Source organism: Catharus ustulatus, chromosome 17 (genome assembly GCF_009819885.2).
Source record: "Catharus ustulatus isolate bCatUst1 chromosome 17, bCatUst1.pri.v2, whole genome shotgun sequence".
Taxonomy (NCBI): domain Eukaryota; kingdom Metazoa; phylum Chordata; class Aves; order Passeriformes; family Turdidae; genus Catharus; species Catharus ustulatus.
The window spans coordinates 6,635,684-6,655,864 of record NC_046237.1 but is presented as its reverse complement, the minus strand read 5'-3'; positions in this window follow the sequence as shown (position 1 = coordinate 6,655,864).

Sequence of the window (20,181 nt, the reverse complement as noted above, 5' to 3'; positions counted from 1 at the left end):
TGTAACTATATGAGAAGGAAATAATAAGGACAAATGACATTACTGAAACAAGGAAATGCTCTTGGCTTTGGCACTTTATGTGCACAAATGCACACCAGGAGAGGAGCAGCAAATCAGGTACAGGCTCTCAGTATTTGCAGGAGAATCAATGGAAATAACTTCCTGTTTAGGCTGGAAATCAGGAGAAAATTTGCACCCATCAGAAGGGTGTTGAAGTGGAGCAGCTGCCTAGTGACAGATGGAGAAGGGAACCCCCAAATTAAAGGCTTCCAATGTGGAGTTTTTTGGACGTTGGGGTCTTTAGTAGCAGATTTTGTGAATCCCATGGGCCATGCAGGGACTTCCCAAGGGAGAATCCCTGTCCCAGGGATCTGCTGCCCTGGTCCTGCAGGGTGATTTGGGCTGTCCTGATGGCTCAGCAGAGCTTGGGGAAATGCTCCAATGTCTTTTGGATTTGAATGGCATTTGGGTCAAATTGATTTCTCCTCTGTGGGATGGAGTCTTGAACTCTCACAGGTTTTGCTTGAACTTTTCTTTAATCTGTCCTCCACCCCAAAAACCCCAGCACATCCCCTGCTCCTCCCACTCTGTGTGTCCCACAGCTATGATCCTCAGAGCTTTTCCCTTAAACTAAAAGATCTGGAAATTGGTTGGGTTTTGTTGCCTCTTGGCAATAAAATTGCCTCCTGTTGTTCGGAAATTTCTTCCTCCCTTCAGTTCCCTGCAAAGTGTTTTGTTCCTCTTTGTGAAGAACTGGGAAGAAACACTTCTTTCTAAGCTGAGGGAGCCAAATTCAATTCCCGTATCATTTTGAGCAAAATAACCAAGTTATTTATGTTGAAAGGAACTCCAAAATTTTGAAGAGATCTTTTGGGAAAATATTCCTCTTGGTGACTGATTACAAGTGGACATGGGCAGAAACTCTTTGCCTTGAACCACTCAAAGCAGTAATTTCTTCCCAAAGTGTAGATGTAATTACATTTTCTGGGTGAAAAAAAGAGAAGTAGTAGTGGACCAAAGGAGCTCCAAGCTGATCTCCATTTGCTGCCAAAGACTGAATTAAATGCACAGGTTCCTATCAGCTCTGCCAGACAAAACCTTGCCTTGGGGTTATTGGGGGTTTTGTCAGAAATCTTTGTAGCATGAATAGTTCATGGACTTATCTCTGCTGGCTTCAGCCATTCCTGCTGTCCATCACATCTTGCTATTATAAGGCAGCCCTTTTCATTATGTTGTCTTTTAATTCAGATATCTGAGCCCTTTTCAACTTCTAGCCTCAGTTTTCAGTAGGACAAACATTTTCTTATCTGTGAGTGTATTCAGTGGTGGCCACACAAGTGAAGGCAAGGAGCTGGCAGGTGATAATTTATGAAACTTTCTATAATGGGAAAAACTCAGCATTCAATTTCCATCTCCTTAGAAATCTCTATTTAATTTTTTTTTCATGTCTCTTGTGCTCTTTGTGGCTGGTCTGAGTTTAGTGCTTGGAAATGCAATTATATGGATCTCAATTCTTTTGAGACAGCATAATCTTGTACACAGAACAAAATAAATTTAACTTTCCAATATTAGGGCAGTTTGACATCCAGGCTTGGGGACCTGGCAGTGGTTAGTGTCTGGCCAATCTCAGAACACAGAGTTTGTCTGATTTAGGTGAAATTTCATTCATTGGAGACAAAGTAAAATTGCCTCTTATTTGCTCAGCACTAAAAATCCATCTGAAGCTGATCGCTGAGGCTTGCTGCTGAGTGATGGGATAAACCCCTGCAATGGCACCATGAAAGGAGAGACTGGGAGAGAAATGTTGAAAAATGACATTTCCAACCATTTTCAGGCCCTGATGTTGTGCTGTTGGCTCGGTGCTGTCAAAGGGGCTGATTTTGATGGCTTTAGAGGCACTAACCTGGGTGGTGAAATGCACCTGAGGCAGAAATTGCATCTCTGGTCTCTGCAAGCACCTTCATCTTCCTTCATGCTCCTCAGCACCAGAGTCCTGCAAGGATTGAATCGAAGTGAATCTGAGTGAATGTAAGGTTTTGGCCCAATAGTGACAGATTTTGGTGAGATTTGAGTCAGGAGATGGAGGCAGCAGCAGAATGTGCTTTAATCATCATCCTTGCTCTCTCCTGCATGCTGATGCAGTGTGAGGGAGGCAGGGATTCCATAAAGCACCATCTCTATCTCCTGTGGGAGAAAAACAAGTGAGAATTTTAATTTCTTAGTGTTTCAGGCATGTGCTGAACCCCAGGGCCAGGCTCTGCCTCTCTTTGCTCTGGCTGGTGCTTCCAAGCTGTCCTCTGTGATTTTTATTTGCAAGCCACCTCTCTGACCAGCTTCCACTTTGCTTTAAAAATTCAGCACCACATTGGTGGCTGAACAGGTCCCAGAGCTGAGGAGAAGGATTTGAGATGCAATTTGCATCACAGAATTGTTACAGAGGGGAAAATGTCACATCCCTCCTGTGCCCGGAGCTGCTAATCTTGTTCGGAACATTGAAAACCTCTTCAGCTGCTCTCATTATACCTAAATTTGATTACTGCTCTGATTTCACACCTCTTTCATGCAGGCTTTTCCTCTCTCCTTGCCTGGAATTGTCAGGCCTGAGAAGAGAAATTTTGTCGAGCCTTGGGACAGCTCCCATCATCTACCCCAGCTCCTAATTCTGCTTTAAATTATCTTGGGAACCTGAGCATGATGGAAACTGAGGGGATTTTAGTGAGAGGAAAAGGAAGGCACAGAGGCTGAGGTGTAAATGCAGAGTCTGGGTTTCCACAGTCTGCAGCATTCTGGGATTTGGGTCATGCAAACTGGTATTTGTGAACGGCTGATTCCTTCTGTGTGTCTCCTGAAATTCCTGTGCACCTGCACTGGAGCTGCAGCCACACAAAGTCCCCACAGAGCTGTGTGGGACCCAGTGGGAACCAATTATTTGCTGTTTTTGATGAAAAGTTGTGACATGAACCTCAATGTCAGGGAGGTGACACGTTAATGGTGCTGCTGTCAGACAGTGCCCACACACCCTGTCTGGAGACAGCTCAGGAGAAAGTGAAGGAAAACCAGGATTAAATCCCATGTGCTACTGAATTCTATCAGAAACTGCTTGGAGTGAAGTCTGTGAAGTGACTGGGGAGAGCTGGATAGAAGGGACAGCTCTGAGGAGTGTGTGGAACATCAGTGATGTCCTAATAATGATCTTTGCACAGAGATGAAAAAGTATCAGTTTGCATGGGCTGAATGTCTGGGCCTGGAAATTCTGTGCACAAGCTGTGCTGAGCTCATCTGGCTCTGAAATATCATCTCTGTACCTTAGCCAGGAGCAGCATCAGAGTTCTGAACAGATTAATAAAAATCAGTCATAACCCATAAAGCAAACCTCAGCAATACACATCTATGGCAGGTGAGGAGACCAAAAGCTTTCATTATTGTTCTTGGAGAATGAATTCAGCAATAAAAAATCCTCTCTCTTGGCATTACAACACTTTATTTTCAGCTCTGCCCCAGACTATCAATGTCAGGTATTTCTCTGTGTGGCTGGGGGCAGGTTCTCCTCCCGTAGCTCTCTGCAGGTTGGTGCTAATTAAAGATGTTCTGGTAGGTTCAGATGTTTTGGTGCCCGAGCAGGGAGTGCAGAACAGGGATTACAAGCGCTGACATTTGCTGTGCTAGAAAGTCCAAGGGACAAATTTGTGCCAGTTAATGTCATGCCTTTAACTAGGAGGACGGATTTGTGTTGTGCTTGTACCAGAGTCTGGTGGCAGAGGGGGTTTCCAAAGGAAAGCTTGGTCCATGCAGGGCTGAGGATCCCTCCAGGCTGGCTCCAGCCCCCCAGAGCCCAGTGCACCCTCGTTAGCCCTGGGGCTGCCCAGGGAGGAGCCATGGATGAGGCTCTGCAGGACCAGGCTGGCTCAGCCCTGCTCCCATAGAATCCCGTGGGACAGAACCCACTGGGGCTTGCCCCTGCAGACACCAAGTGTGTCCAGAGAAACTGCAAGGAGAGGGTGACTCTGCCAGTGGGACCCCTCTGTGCACAGGAACCCTCCAGCCCTGGGACCCTGGAGCAAGTGGAAACCACAACTTTGCAATTGGTGCCTGTCCCCAAAGCAAATACACAGACTACTGGCGTGTGAAAAGTAAAATTATTGTTTATTTAAGAACAGCAACAACAATGAACTAGAGAACGTATTTACATTGTAAAAGTATTTGTAACAACAACAATCCATAGAACATACTTACATAAAAACCTATCTAAAAAAAGTATGAAATATGTTTGAAGACAAAAAGAAGCCCTAAAACCTATATCCTAACAACAACAAGGAACTCTAAAACGTATGTACAAAAAGGTGGCATCTCTGTCCGGGAGGTCTGCCAGTCCTGGAAGAAAAGCAGACGACACTGCAGTCAGGCACAGAGAGCTGTTCCCTGTGCCCCCAGGCAGCACTGAGCCTGGCTGGGGCTGGGGGCCAGGACCCAGGCGCTGGAACGGGGCTTGTGTGGCCCAGAGGAAGCACAGGACAGGCTGGAGATGGCCAGCAGAATCCAGGGCATGGGCCACCGTGACCCTGAGCAGGGACCACCAGCCCAGCCCCAGCCTGGCAGCAGGGACCCGCTCTGCCTGTGGGGAGCACGTGCCTGTGCTGCTGCTGGCATTGCTCTTCATCCCAAGACCATGTGCTCCACCTCATCTTTCTCATCAATCTCCATCTCTTCAATGTACTCTTCCATGTCCACTTCCATCTCTTTGTCTGTCTCCTCCTTCACATCCACCTCCATCTCTTCCTCCTTCTCCTCCTTCTCATCCACTTCCATCTCTTCCTCTCCAGTCTTTCCTCCTTTCATGTATTTCTGTGCATATATCCGAATATGCAGCTTCATCTTTTCTCTCTTCACTTGCATGTTCTTCTTTGCATCAATCTGTTTGTCCACCTCCATCTCTTCCACTCTGTCTGCGACAGCCTGCAGAGATAACAAACCCTCAGAGTGGGGTCCCTTTTGCACACCATCCCCACGGGGCTCCATCCCACCCAGGCAGCTGGGGGTGTCCAGCTCCATGGAACAGCACCGTACCTGTGGCACAGATGCAGGCATCCTGCGGGAATGGGTGGCTGAATTCAGCCAATAGAGAGTTTTCAGGAGCGCTGGGGTGTCAGGGAGTGAGCAGAAGGTAAGGCCACAGGAGCACTCGTGGAGCAGAGCGCACGGTGTGCTGGCGCAGCGGCCAATGACCGAGCTGTGCCCTGTGCTGGGTGCTGCAACTGCCCATGGAACCCTGGTGCTGACATCACAATGCCCAGGGTTCCATCTCATGTGGACGTTGGACACCATAGAATGATGGAACCCCTGAGTGCTTGGGGCCCTGGAGATCATCTTGTTTCAGCCTGAGCAGTTCTTCCAGACCATGCTGCTCAGAGCCCTGTTCCACCTGGCCTGGGATGTTGCCAAGGATGGGGCAGCCACAGCCTCCCTGTCCAGCCTGGAGAGGGTGCCTCAGCACCCCCAGTGTAAAAGAGATCCAACTTACATCCACCTCTGAGGCTGAAAGCCATCTCCCCTTCCCACCACAGGGCTGTTGAACTCTCTGTCCCCATCTTTCCTGTGGGACCCTTCAAGTCCTGCCCAGCTGCAGTGAGCCCTCCCCAGCAGCTTCTCTTTCCAGGCTGAGCATCCCCAGCCCCACACAGACAGTCCAATCAGTGGGGTCAGGCTGAAGGGCAGCAAAGAGCATCAGGAACTCAGAGATGGAAGCTTTAGACCCAGCTTTGTCTCTAAGTGTACAAAATTAATAACAGTGATGGGGAAGATGGGAACTCACTGGCTCTGCTCTAAGTGGGCAGGCTGATGATGCAGAGCAAAACCTGCAAATATACTGGTGATCCTGAGCCTGGGGGGTGCAGCTAAACCCAGTCAGAAGTAATTTCTGGAAAGTCAAGCCTGTTTTATGTTTTCTTCACCAATAGTTTATAAAAAAGCAAACAAAAAACTCAAACAAAACAGACAAAACCCCAAACAAACAAACCCACACAAACCAATCAAACAAACAGATAAAAAACTCCAAATAAAACCAAAGGGAATGAGGAGTTGGTATTAGTTGTGAGGATATCACAGCAGGCAAATGGCTGCTTCCCACAGGATCACCATCAAAAGCCACATATAACAGCTGCTCCAAAATATATCCAACAGGAGAAACATAAAAGTGATCCATGGCAACTTTGGGGGCAGCTCCACATTAAGGTGAAGGATGAGCACAGTGGTACAGATCCAACATTTCCCACTCTCCAGGCTGCTCTTTGCTCCTGATGGAAGAGCCTTGCAGGACTGTGGCCCCTCTCAGTGCGATGTAAATCATCCCCACAGCTCCCAGTTGAACCACTGGCATTTCCAGAGCGAGATTCAGGCACAATCCTGCTGCCTGCTGAGCATCTGTGGAAGATCCTGAGCATCTTCATGTCACAAAATAGCCCAGGCTCTCCTTGAACTGGGTTTTCAGGGGAGGTTTCCATATCTCTGTGAGATTTGGTCATCTCTCAATGTATCTGACTTTATGTGGAATGATCCATTTGGGTTCCTTCCTTATCCTGTGTGCCAGTGAGTGACCATCCATGTGGATGGAGGATATTGTGTACAGGAAAATTCATTCCTGCATTGCCATTTTACTTCACTGTCACTCAGTTGAACATGGTCCTTATCCAAGAAGGACCTACAAGAAATGTGTAGGAATTTAGGCTCTGAGAGGAGCAGAAAGCACATTTTCTACACCACATTCCCAGTAGATGCAGTTTCCCTGGCAAAACTGTGATTCCCATTCATCTTCCTGGGCAGAATGTGAAGACTCATTCAGAGATCACAGGTTCAGCTGGCCTCTGGCTTTGTGTGCCTCATTTCACATGTCCAGTTTCAAGGGCCATTAAAAGAGGCTCAGGTTTGCATTGCTACCCAGAAGTGCTGTAGTTATTTCCAGGAGAAAAACAAAAAATGACTGTCCTGTGGTGAGGTAGAAATCCCAGCACAATTGTGACTCTGTGTGCAAAGACAGCCAGTGATTTTTGGGGCTGTAACAGCTGAGAGTGTGGCTGAACACTTTTTATATTATTTTTAGAGTCCTGAAAACATTGTTCCCAAAACAATCTCTCTCTCCTGTCTTCTGTCATAAACCGTGGAACAGAGAAAATGGAAAGGAGCAGAAATTTGTTTAAATTGCCTTTTTTAAAAGTCTTAAAATAATGACAGCTTGATGCATGATACTTTAGAAATTGGATTAGTAGCACCTATTTCATCCCACCAGAGACGTGGCATTTAAGATTTCCAACAACAGAAACACTGGATGTGCAGGAGCTCAGTTTTCCACCCCTCACCCCCTGGTATCTCGCTGTACTATTTTAAGCAGCCTCAGCCGCATATATTAAAATACTGCTCCAAACAACAACAGAATGAGAATGTTCCACCAAATGGGGAAAAATAAGAAAAGTGGGTGGCAGCCCTTTCTGCAGAGCTCCTGTTGATTTTGCAAAGCCAGATGCACACAAGGTTTGCCATATTTCTTTCCTAGAAAAATGTAGATGTTTAATAGAAATCTTTCTGTGAGGCTGCTAAGTTGGGTATGATTTTAGATGTGGGAGGAACAAAACAAGTTCCAGAGAAGCTGTGATTGTCTCAGCCTTGGAAGTGTTCAAGGCCAGGTTGGATGGGGCTTGGAGCAAGCTGGGATAGTGGAAGGTGTCCTGAGTGTGGTGAGAGCTGGAACAAGAGGGGCTTTAAGGTCCCTTCCAACCCAACCCGATCCAATCCAACCCAATCCAACCCAACCCAACCCAACCCAACCCAACCCAACCCAACCCAACCCAACCCAATCCAACCCAACCCAACCCAACCCAACCCAATCCAACCCAATCCAACCCAACCCAACCCAACCCAACCCAACCCAACCCAACCCAAACCAATCCAACCCAACCCAACCAAACCCAACCCAACCCAATCCAACTCAACCCAACCCAACCCAACCCGACCCAACCCGATCCAATCCAACCCAACCCAATCCAATCCAACCCAATCCAATCCAACCCAACCCAACTCAACCCAACCCAACCCAACTCAACCCAACCCAACCCAACCCAACCCAACCAACTCAACTCAACTCAACTCAACTCAACCCAACCCAACCCAACTCAACCCAACCCAATCCAACCCAACCCATCCATGGAAAGAAACTTTTGGTTTTCCTGAGATGCTCCCTTTGCAACGGGAGGTCACAAACACCCCAGATAGTTCAAAATGTCCTGAGTAGAACCCAACTGTGCTTTCTCACAGGCGATGAGGGATTTTCACTTGTATTTTATGGGGAATTTTCACAGAGCAGTGCAGGAGCAGCTGAATGTGTTTGACAGGTGAAAAGGGCCAGTGTGGCAGCAGCTTCATTCAATGGAGCTTTTCCTTCTGTGATCCTGTATACCCTGGAGCACTCTGGAGCTCTTGAACCTGGCAGCTGGGCAAGTTAATCATTGTAATAAGTGATGAATTAACCTGTTCCACTCTCCTTAGCATGGGTGGGATGAGCATTACATAAACCAGTGAGCACTTGCCAAGATGGGAACTTGTTCTTTGCCAGGGAGGGAAAAAATACGGCTTGGAGTAAATAAAGCAATTCTGCTTCCCCAGGAAGGGGAAAAGAAGCAATTAAAGATGTGAGTGCTGCATGGAATAACTTGCACAAGGATATATCTTGTCTGCAGGAATGTTCCCAATAAACCATACTTTTCCTAACCTTTATTTTCTGAATTTCTACCACATATACAAGAGACTATTAAATAAAAAACCCAAAACACCTTGTGGGTAGTGAATGAAAGGTGGGGAGGCATTTTTTCCTTTTTTCAGTCTGCCTCTTTATTTCGTTCCCTTCAGAGATGTCACTTCATTTCTGCTGTTGTTTGGAGCACATGCTTACCTCTTTCCTGATCCCCTGGGCTGTGGATGTCACAGGCACTATTAATTGTGGTTTTCTTCCCTCCATCTCCCTCTGTTTCTTCAAGTGGTTTACCTTCATTTACTGGTTGGAGTGATGGATTTTTCTCACCTTTTATTACTTAATGCTTTTTCTTCATTCTCTAAAACCAACTTTTCGCTTGCCCTGTGGCTGTTAGATGCCAGTTATGGGAGCATTAATTCTTTTTCTGTTGCCTGCCTGAGCTTTCACAGAGAGCTGAGAGCTCTTTTGGGTTAAACTTGACTCACTTCAGTGCCTTCCTTGATGCAGCCTGAGTATTTGGACACTTTAAGGGAATAAAGCCTCAGTGTGGAGATTACAGTTGGGAAATGATGGCTCTTTAGGAGAAGACAAGAAAGCTGTTGTCAATATTTTTGAGGATAAATTGAGCACCTTGTTTTGGGGAGAAACAGGCTCAGATCAGCACAGAGGTGGCTGTTGCAGGTGCCCAGGTGTGGAGGGGAGGGTGCAGCTCCTTGGGCTGTGTTTGTGTGGGGCTGCAAGGTTTGTGTTGGGTCCCTGGAGCAGAGGGAGCTGTAAATGCACCCCAGGAAATTGTGTACAAAGGGTCTGAAGTGTGACCAGCTTTGGTGAAGGTTTCCATAAAATAAAAACATATTTTTACTGAGATTTTGGACAATTTGAGGCTCCTTCTCAAATTACCTGATGAACATTCCCCCTTTGCAAGAGCATGGGGAATCCTGAGCTCACACAAGGAAAATCCCTGATAAGTATTTTTTAAAAATTATTTTTCAATGTTGTCATCCCAGCAGGAATCAGAGTAAGAAAATGTGTGACCTGCCTGTCTTTGACTTTGTGACAGGCATGGTGCCATGGGGAAGCTGGTCAGAAGAGCATCACTGCTCTGTCCTTAATTTTCCTGCACAACTGATGATGATTTTAAAACTGAGGCACAGCCAAGACCTTTCCTCCTCCTGCTCTCATCAAGCAATCACAGCCTCATCACACCTCAGCTTCCAACACCTCATTTGCATCTGGCTGACCTTGACTCCCTCTGTGGATGGGAGCATGAAGAGGTGTAAAAAGTGTAAAAGATTGGGATGTTATGGGAGAGTTGTGAAATAGCGCAGGCTGGTTTTGAGGAAACTTGGTGTGCTGTGCCATGGAGGATGAGAGTAAATGGATTAAACAGGAGATAAAAAAAAGGGAAGGCACCTGGTTAGCTATTGTCAAAGAAATCGTGGAAAAAATACATGTAAGAAATATGTCAGAAATGGTCATTAACTGCACTGCAGGTTCAGGGCTCTTTCAATAATTGGCCTTGTAGTGAATACTAGAAACGATTTAAAAAGCTCTTAAGTGATTGAGGGCTTTTAGTGAATGGTTGGGGGAAACAAAGGAATGCTGCTTCTGGCAGAACTTTTATTCTAATTTCAGCATGATCTTCTTTCTGAGATAACAGCTACTTTGAATAAATGAAATCTCTTCTCCATTAACTGTGGCAGGAGCTGGATAAAACTCTCATTCAGGTAAACTTTAATCCAACATATGTCTGTAGAATAATACATTTAATGGGAGCCATCAACCTGTTGTATGAGTAAGGATGGTGCTTAGGGCAAGAAGAAAGAGTAGGTAGAAGTGGACAAACTATGAATTATAGCGGGGAAATTATAATTTATGCTGGTTTAGGAGGAATATTTAACTAAGGTAAGATAAAAATCTACTTTTATTGCAGGCTAAGCTTTGTAACAAGGCTCTTCTAGAGCAAATTCGGTAGTCCTGGGCTCCAGACACACCTTTAGATAAAAGTTTACCTTGGTTTGAGAAAGCTCAGGGCTTGAGCAGCGTTTTATGGCTTTGGTCTTGACCCTTGGGCTGTAAATGCTCCTGTAAAATTAATGCCAAAGTTATAGCTTCCACAAATTTCTGAGAGTTCCAATAGGGAAAGGTCCATCTGGACTTTGGGGACAGTTTCTCAGAGCAGAACATTTCAATTGCTATTAAACTGCATTCAGACTCCCTTTTATTGGGGTGTAAATTGCACACCCCAGTCTATCAGTCTGACAGGTTCTCAAGAAGACACAAACTTTACAAGGCACTTTCAAAGTAATTTCACTGACACATTTGCAGCTCTGAGAACATTAATAAACTGAAATGGCTTTTCACCCTGCAGTAGCCACTAAGTAATTATGATTGTCTGTAGGCAGACTAATGAAACCAAGCTGTTAACAATCAAATGAGAATTTAAACCAGCTCTCTGCTCCACAGACACATCCTTTTCCTGTCCCTGCTCATCCTGCACCCAGGGCTTCCCAGAGAAGTTTAGTGTTGCTGGATGCTCAGGTAAAAACTGCCTCATTTTGTAGAGGTGGTGATGCTCTTTTCTGAGGTGGTGCCTCATGGGGTCTGTCCTGCTGGGCTCACACCACAAAATGCAGTTTGTGCAGGAGTTGGGGAGCGTGGGGAGGTGTGACATGGGAGAGCTGGAGTGGAGGGATTCTGGTTTAGCGTGTCCCCCAGTGGCAGACAGCATCAGTTATTGGTAAATCTTTAGTTCAAAGGTAAGATGTTGCTGTTTGGCCTCTGATCCTCTGTTGCTCTCCATACAGTTTTCCCTGGCAGTAAATACTGTTTTTTTGTTGCTTTCAATGGTCTGTCATTCCAGATGACCTTTAAAGGTCCCTTCCAACCTAAACTGTTCTATAATTCTTTGGCTACAGGGTGAATAGCAACATGTATTTTACCCCAATTATGCACAATATGACATCATGTCTGGCCTTTTGGGGCTGCTCTTCTCCAGGTCCTCGTGACTACACTCACTCCTATATGCTCTTAATTTTTTCTGGTGCTTATCAGTGAAATTTCCAGTTTGCCACCCCTGTTTTGAGCAGGTTTTCTGTGACTCACTGCACCAGACACCAGGTCAGTTCAAAGAAGAGCATTAGGAAGTATCCAGCTGTATTTGCTCTTCTTCCCTCTGTGAGCATGCTGCTGTTTTGAGCACTCTGGCTTTCTGAGCTCCCTCACAGGCCTTGATCCTTTTCTGGATAACTAGAGGGATATCAGGATTAAATCCTGTCTCAGCTCTGAGGTCTGGCATTTGAAGAGCCCCAGTCATCCTTTCCTACCCATCTCATCCTGGCCTTCCTGGATTGTTGTTCAACTTTGTGCATTCTGGCACTGCTTTTCAATCAAAGTTTTAGAGTCTTTGAAAGGTTTCCTGGTGTGGAAATGACAATCCTCAATTCTAATGCTTGATGGGAGTTGCAGTTGTCTGAGTTGTGAAACCTCCTGAAAATCATTGTTCATTTTTCCTTGACTTTTCCTTGACTGTTTTCATCAACAGATTACAAGGTTTTGAGATGTCTTTTCAAAGTGAATTTCAATGAATCTCCTGCCTGGAATTTCAAAGGGGAACAGTGGTTTGTTTTTTTTTCACCAGCACCTGCTTACAATCCAATTAGCTAACTGCCTTTAATTAACCATAATATATTCCAGGAGAGCAGAATAACAAGGGAACAGAATCAAGTGGTGACAACTCTGACTGAACCTGGACTTCTCCTTTCCCAGGTGCAGGATTCTGGGCAGCCAGGTGCAGGATTCTGGACAGCCCTTTGCTGTCCACTTTGAGCTCTGCCATGCAGTGCATTGGATTTCTGGGAGGGAAAAGCACCCAGTCCCTGAGCTCCAGGTTCACACTGGTACAAAGTGCAAATCCAGAGGCCAGTGGGTATTTCTGCCTGGGATTTGCACACTGGAGCTTTGATTCTGGGAGTTTGGGCAGCCTGGCTGCTCAGGGAGGGATCTCTCCTCTGTGTCAGGGGCTTGAATCTGTTCTTTCCTCACCTCCTTCTCTGCAGGTTTCTCGGTGGAGGCTTTTGCAGACAGGAGAGCATGGCAGGAATGCTGGAATTAAACAGTTATGTCCAGAGTCTGCCTTTAGGTAGTTGATTCATCCCTTAGCTGCTGGGCCTTAAAATTCTTTGAAATCCACAGATTATCTCCTGGTACAATATGGGACTGAGCCAGCCTGAGCTCCTGGGCTGCTCCTGTGTCAGAATAAACCTTTGCACTTCTAAACTGGGCACAGCAGCCCTAACCTGAGGCTTCACCCCTCTCATTACAGAGGGGTGGATGCTTATGCTGCTCATCTCTGCCACTGGAAGAGAGGCAGCCAAAGAATTGGATGCCCCACAGGGTTCTGGTTGTGAGCTTCCCTCAAAAACGTGGCTGGATGAGGTGTATAGGACTCATTTCTTCAGAAGGGCAGCAGAAAGCACTGAAGGCTCCCCCTAAAGGGCCTCCTTACCCAGCAGTCTGACACAGATTTGCTTCTGAAGAGCTTTATAATTTGTCCTTATTATGTTCTATGTGTGATTTAATGAAAGGCTCTTTCTCTGCTGTAATTGAGCTCTTAATCTCCTCTGAAAAGCAGAGCACAATCCCTTCAGAGATGGTGTTTGAGTAACAGCCTGTTTGTGTTTCCTCTCCTGTGGTGTTGCTCATGGAGCTGCTCACTCTTTATTTAAGAGCAGAAAATAAACAGATTTCTCTGAGTCAAAAATACATCAGCGATGCCACACAGAGTAGGTTTGGATAAAAAACCTCTTCCACTGCCCAACTGAGCACACAAGATCTTCCCTGGTTCTGCAAGGAATGTGAGGAAGTGAGTTTTCCTTAGTGAGCACCTCATGCAGGTGATGCTCAGCAAATGGCACATGGGCATGGCAGCTGTCAGCAAAACAATTGGCTCTGGGTGGGTAAAAGTTGGCAGGAAATAAGAGTGGAAAGTCAAAACAACAGGATGCTGAAAAATTTGTAAGAGAAATAATGACTTCAGGGAAAATCCCTCTACCTTAAAACTTCAAAAAGTATTTTCACAAAAATCCACAAAAATGTCCTGATTTTTTTCAGTCTGATCTTCCTAAGTAGCATTTTACAATTGGAGTTGGGAGTTGAGAGACACTAAAGAGGGCTTAGCAGAGGGTTTTGCACTGTGACCTTAGTACATGTTTTTTTACTGTGCTGTAGTTCATAGGGAGGCCCCAAGCTCCAGCTGCAGCCTGAGGGGACCCTGTTGACCTAAACACTCCCCAAACCTGCTGTGGGACTGACCCAGAACCAGAACCTGTAGGGAACTGAGTAAAATAATTCACATTAGAAAACACTTGAAGCTTGTTGGCGATCCACAGTTCCCAGTTCACTGCCAGCAGTGACCAGTTTGCTGCCTGCTCTGGGCAGAACTGATAGCTGTGGGATGAACAGGCTGATGGCTTTTGGGGCACACAGAACCTTCCATCTCCTTTTCTTTGTCCATGCTAGAGAGTGGATTTTCCTAGAAATATACCTGGAGAGTGGGAAGGATGAAGAGAAAATCATTCCCTGCCAGTGGATGCTGTGCTTGTTGCAAACACACAAGTTACATCTTGTACAGGTCCTTGCTGTCAGTCCCCAGGGATCTGAGGCTGGGATCAGCTCAGCTCTGTCATTTGCCAGGGGAGTGAGGACCAGACTCTGCATCACACTTCCACAGCTGGGGACGATGGGTTGAGTCACACCCAGAGACAGGATGAGAAATGGGTCATGTTTTGTCTTGCCATGCACAGCAGATGTTCTAATTTAAAGTGGCTCTGTCTTCCCAGATCCTGCTTCTTCCTCTGCCTCCATCCATTTTGATCCTGACCCTTCCACCCATCCTTGTAAAGATCTCCATTACTGGAGTAATTAGCACTATGGATCAGCCTTTGATGTGATGAGCAGAGGATTTTGTAGTTAACATGCCAATTTAAAGTGCCACAAACAAAAGATCAATTCCTTCCTTTCTCAAGAAGAAATCAAGGAAAAAATCTTTTCATGTTATGGACTGAGTGTACAAAGCTAAAGAGATAGAAGATGGAAATGAGATTGTCTCCTGAAAGGAGTAAATCTGTCAATTTAGCAAACTAGAGAGAATATGCTTTCACCTTTGAAACAGTCAGGTACCAAAATGATGTCACTTTGAGTAGGCAGGGCTGGCATGGGAATTGCTCCCATGGGTTTTGACAGATTTATTCTCACAAGAGCCCGTTTGCTGGTGCCAGCCCTGGAAGCAGGGCCTGGAGAGACAGCTGGTCAAGGACAATTCCTCTGCCTGATTTTACAGCATGTTTACAGCTTTCCATTCTCTTTGCATCCCTGTGGATGTGACCTGGACGAGGCCATCCTGCCACACCCTGCCTGCCTGGTGGCACCGAGGTGGCTTTGATGAGGCACAGGGCCCTCAGAGATCTGACAGGTGGGAGGGAATCTCTGAGTTACTCAGCAGCATCAAAGGCCCTGTGAGGAATAATTCGTGCTGTGGCCATGTGAGGTGAAATCAGAGGGGTTTGTGCTTTTTGGCAGAGGATCAGGTGCTGCTGCAGAAACTCCCATCCAGAGTGTGTCAGCCCGAGGCATCAGGGAAGGGGATGAGGTCCCACCCAACTTCTTGTCCAACATCAGGTCAGAACACATTCCCCCCTAATGCAAATAACTTATTTCTGGTACCTTCTGACAGAAACAGGGCAAAAATTGGGAGGGGGCTGAGGGAAAAGAGCTGTGTTCCACAGGGATGCTGTGCCAACCAGCGAGTCCCTTCTGCAGCTGCTAACGTGCTCCTGGTTTTATTTGATTAACTAGCAGCAGGGGGAGAATCTGGCATCACAGTTGTGCTGCTGGAGTAACAGGAAACAAGACGTTCTCAGCGCTGGAGCTGCTCTCAGGTACTCGCCAAGGTAACGGGGCAGTGACTCACAGGAGAGCAGGAGCAGCTGGGGCACCCTGCCAGCTCATCATTCGTGTTTGCTGCTCCCAGGCACAGACCTCACGTCCCTGCAGCACCTTTCCATCCAGAGATGGTGTGGGAAAGGGTGGTGAGCCCCCTGGGATGTGATGAGATGAATTTTCCACATCAGCCCTTTCTTGCTGTGTTATTCCCTCCCGTTGGGAGATGGTGTGCTGGGATCCCTTTCTGTGGGGTTTGGTACTGACTGAAACATTGAGGTTTTTTTCTGCTTTTTGGCCCTGATTTTGTGACAGCAAAGCCTGTGCTTTATTGAAAATATATGGTCAGTCAGGAGTTGCTCAGATACCTGAAGTTAAGCAGGTTGGTATTTCCCAAGCACCTTCAGAGGTAATTACAATGTAAAATACTCTCTTCCTTTTCAGTGTCATGGGAATGATCTATTATTTGATTTCTGGTACCTCCTTAGTTTGGTTAATTCCTGCTAGTCCCCTTCGTGTCCCCTTGAATACTAAAAAGAGGCTGATGCTAAATACTTGAGAGAGTCAGAAATACTTGGGAGAGTCAGAAAAAGGTTTTGGGATATTTAAAAGCCATCATGTATTGCTGCCCTCCCTCAATTAAGGAGGTTCCTTCCCCTTTTTTGGGGTGATCTTCCCCCTCCTGTTTTTTTTTTTGTGGGGTTTTTTTTTTTTTTTTGGTTTGTTTGTTTTTCTAATTGTGCTGCTGCTATCCTGCTATCTCACCTATCTCACTACCAAGCTCACAAAGGAACCCCAAGAAATCAGCCAGCCAAGCAGATAAGGAAACAGACGCTGTAGAGCATAAAGGTTTGATAAATACAGAGATCTTGGAAAAAAAGGGTTTGCAAAATGGTAGGAAGATGCTAAGGTGAAAAGAAAGGGGATTTGAAATGGGATTATACAGGGGAAACCCTTTTCTGAAAAGAAATAAAATACCTTGGTCTCTAAAACATATCTTAATTAATTCAGGGCAATTATAGAGAAGGAATAAGAACTTGCAATAGGTAAATGAGAAGCCCTTACAGCCAGTGGACTCTCTGCAGGTCCCACTGCAGAGCTGTGCCTGGTGCATCTAGGCTCTGATTCTCTCCTTGTCTTCTGGGTTCTGTCACATGAGGAACAACAGGGAAGAGCTCCAACCCAGGAAAGCATTTGCCAGACTGTGGCAGGTAGGACTTGCAGGGTCTGGCTGGCTGCTGACCCTCATGGTGGCTCTGCTGCCCATGGCTGGGTGATTGAGCTTCTTTCCTGCCTGTTAGAAAAGAGACATTCTTTAATTAAAATGCTGTTCTCGTCTGGGCTAATGAGGCTGGAGTTATTTCACTGTTCCCTGGAAGGCAGGCACAGGTGGGACTTGTACTTGTTCCATTTCAAATGCAAAACGTCACCGGGTGGCTGCTCTGGGGTACAGACAGTGCCTTAGGCTCCAGGGTTTGTCTTCATGGGATGTGAACCTGTCCCCCAGATCCCTCCTGATGGCTCCATCAGCCACCCTGGCACCCCAGATGGGTTACATGGGACAGGCTCTGTCCTTCAGATCCATCCTAACGCCTCCATCAGCCACCCTGGCTCTCTCTGCCCACCTGGTCACAAGGGACAGGCTCTGTCTCTCTGCCCACCATGCCCTGATCCCTCGTGGTGATGCCCTCTCCTTCTCTGGGCAGTGTGGAAGGGATGCAGAGCTGGTCTCAGTGAGCCACAGGGCTTGAGGGTTCCTGTGTCATTTCATTGTGTTGATAAAAATTAATGAACCATGCAGCTCTTGTCTCTCAAGTTATTGAGCTCTGGCTGCTTCCTGGAAATGGTGAAGGATGTGGAGCTGCTGGTGCCAGTGCAGAGAGGCCATGAAGACACTCAGAGGGCTGGAGCAGCTCTGCCCTGGACACAGGCTGAGAGAGCTGGCTCTGTTCAGTTTGGAGAAGAGAAAGCTCCAGGGAGACGTTTGAGCTCCTTCCAATGCCTAAAGATGCTCGAGGAGACCTGGAGAGGGATTTTGAACAAGGGTCTGGGATGGCAGAACAAAGGGGAATGGGTTCAGCCTGACAGAGGGCAGGTTTACATGGATATTGGGAAGAAATTCTTCCCTGTGAGGGTGGTAAAGTGCTGATACAGGCTGCCCAGAGAAGCAGCTCCATCCCTGGAGGTGTTTCAGGCCAGCTGAACAGGGCTTGGAGCAACCTGGGATTGTGGAAGGTAGGGGAGATGTCATTAAATTCCTTTCTAACCCAGACCATTGTGGGATTCTATGAGTGGGCTCCTGAACCCATCCAAAAGAAGAACTACATGGCTACGGTTAAGTGAAAAAGGGGATTAAAACCACCTGTGTTTGCACTTTAAATCCAAACATCAATTAAGATTGTTGTGATAAAGACCTGGGCAGCGCTCAGACAGCTGCTGAAGGCTGTTCCCCGGGTGTATCTCTGGGTAAGGTCACAAAGGAGCCTTTGTTGTTCTTCAGTCGTGGCTGAAATCTAAATCTCAGAGAGTGACGTGTGCTGGCACTGAGGGCTGCTGTGTGTGAAGTGTTTTCCAAAAAAATGGGAGATGCAGGGGCAAGGTTCCTGAATACAGTAACTCTACCTACACCTGGAACTGAGGCATCTGCCCAAGGATTTCATATTCACCAACTGGGAGGGAAATCTAATCAGGGCTTGATTATTTTCATGAAGTCAAACACCTGGGATTCACTTCAGACTTGCATTTTCCTGGAATAATTCAACATAAACACTGTGTATATTTATACACAGGCACTTGACTTTTCTGTTGTTTGATGAAATAATAATTTGTCTTCCTCTTGTGGTTCCTGCAACCCTTCCTCTCCTGCGGTTTGCAGTTGAATTATCAACCTCTACCGTAGGAATATTCATCTGTTGTGTTTTGGATATTGTTGTTCTTCAAAGGAAAGCAAACAATGCTAGTTTCAGCCAGCCCTCTTCCCAGGCAGATTTTATTGGAACCAAGTCCTGCCTCAACCCAGAATCCAATCTCATCTCCATTGTTGTGTGTCTCTATTATTTTTCTCGTCATTGCTTTTCCACTTCTTATTACTATGCAGCTCTCAGTCCTGAGCAACATAATGCAGAACTACACAGAAGTCACATAATGCTGTTTTTGTATTCATATCTGCTTGTTACCTAATCCCAACCAGCTCTCTATTGAACATCTGCTTTTACCTGGGCTGATGGGTGCATTTTTTAGCTGTAAATATGTAAATCAGGGATGTAGAATTTTTCTTACTCTGTGAATCTGATCAAGGTCCCTTTTTAATGTGTCACTGAACATCTGAATTTTCCCTTTCTCCCATCAATCTTTTGTGCTGGTTTTGGCTAAGATAAAGCAGGCAGTGCTGTTTGGAGTCACTCCCTAGCTGTTTTTCCATCTCATCCAGTGGCTGGGGTAGGATGAGTGCTTGGGTTGTGCAGACAGCCCAGTGCCCCTTCCCCTGCTGGTGCCCAGCCTGGATCATGGCATGGATGGCACATGGGATCCATCCTTTGCCGTGCTGTGTGACTCTCCGTGCAGTAGGGATAAAAAACCCAGCACTGGGGAACCCCAGGTGCTGCAGCTGTGATATTTTTGGGAGAATCACAGAGCTGTGCATGGCCAGCTTGGTGTCTGCACTGGTGTGAGCACCAGGCCTGACCTGCTGAGCCCAGAGCCGTGACCAATGCTCACCCTGGCTGGGACACTGACTCAAGGAGCTTTGCAAGAATCTTTTTAGCTTGGAAAAGCTCTTTAAGTTCATGGAGTTCAACCATTCCCCTAGCACTGCCAAGCTCACCAGTCAACATGTCCCCAGGTGCCACATCCACACTTCTTTTAAATCCCTCCAGAGATGGTGACCCCAGTGCCCTGTGCCAGTGCTGGACAATCCTTTTGGTGAAGAAATTTTCCTGATATCCAAGCTAAGCCTCCACTGGTGCAACTTGAGGGCATTTCCTCTTGTCCTGTTGGTTGTTACCTGGGTGAAGACACTGTGCACACACACACAGAGGGAGATGGGCACGTGGCATGGGAATTCCCTTTAACTTTGTCAGGGAAAATTAAGCCAAAACCACCAGAGTTTATGTCCAAAAAGGAGACAGAGTCCTTTCACTTTATTCAAACAAAGGGAGAGGCCATGGGGCATCCCCCTGGGGTCTCTCAAATTTTTGGAGGATCCAGCCTCCCTTTTTGTCCCAATTTCCCACATTTCCCTCTCTCTTTCCCCATTGTGAGGTACTTAAGAGGTACTTCAGACTTCCCAGAACACCTGATACCTGAGATTCCCCTCTAATTTATAACCCTCCCTTTTAATTTTTAGTTCTTATGGAATTCACAGTTTTTCCCCATTGTTTCTTTCATCTTTCAATATCCAATTTCATTTATCAGCAAACCTACAGTTTGTTCGTAAAGACAAACATCTTTTTTTCCATTCATCAATCAGTGGAATCCATCCCATTGTTTCTTTTATCTCTCAGTGC